Here is a 522-nt window from a genome sequence, read left to right on the forward strand (position 1 = left end):
TATGTCAGTATGAACTTGAATACCAAATGTAGACATCAATTTAAAAGCGTCTACTGCTGAAGATAACAAGAAAGGAATATTTGAAGTGATACCCTCTCTTTTGGAACGTTAAGAAGATGAAAAAGGAATGGGTTCGTGGAAGATAGATGTAGGTAGATAGATTCAACTTTGTTCATGTATTTGTTGTTTTTACTAATTCAACAAAAATTATTGAACATCTATTAAATGTCAGGGGCTTTTCTTGGTGTGCTTAGAATACGTCAGTAAATGAGAAAGACAAACATTCCTCCTCTTGTAAAGAAAGAAATTCTACTGTGAACATTCAGTAAGTTAACATATATTTACTTGCTTGAATTAATTGCATGGGCTTCCTGAGTTGAAATCGTTTTCAATATCATACAGCAGCATTCTGTATCTGTAAAAAAGAAAATAATGCATAGGATGTTTTTCTATTTCAGCTAAATTGGATAAATAGAATTTTCTGCATTTTGGAGCAGAGAGTCAGGAAAGGGAATGACAGGG

The sequence above is a fragment of the Camelus dromedarius genome, chromosome 28 (genome assembly GCF_036321535.1).
Source record: "Camelus dromedarius isolate mCamDro1 chromosome 28, mCamDro1.pat, whole genome shotgun sequence".
In the NCBI taxonomy this organism is placed as follows: domain Eukaryota; kingdom Metazoa; phylum Chordata; class Mammalia; order Artiodactyla; family Camelidae; genus Camelus; species Camelus dromedarius.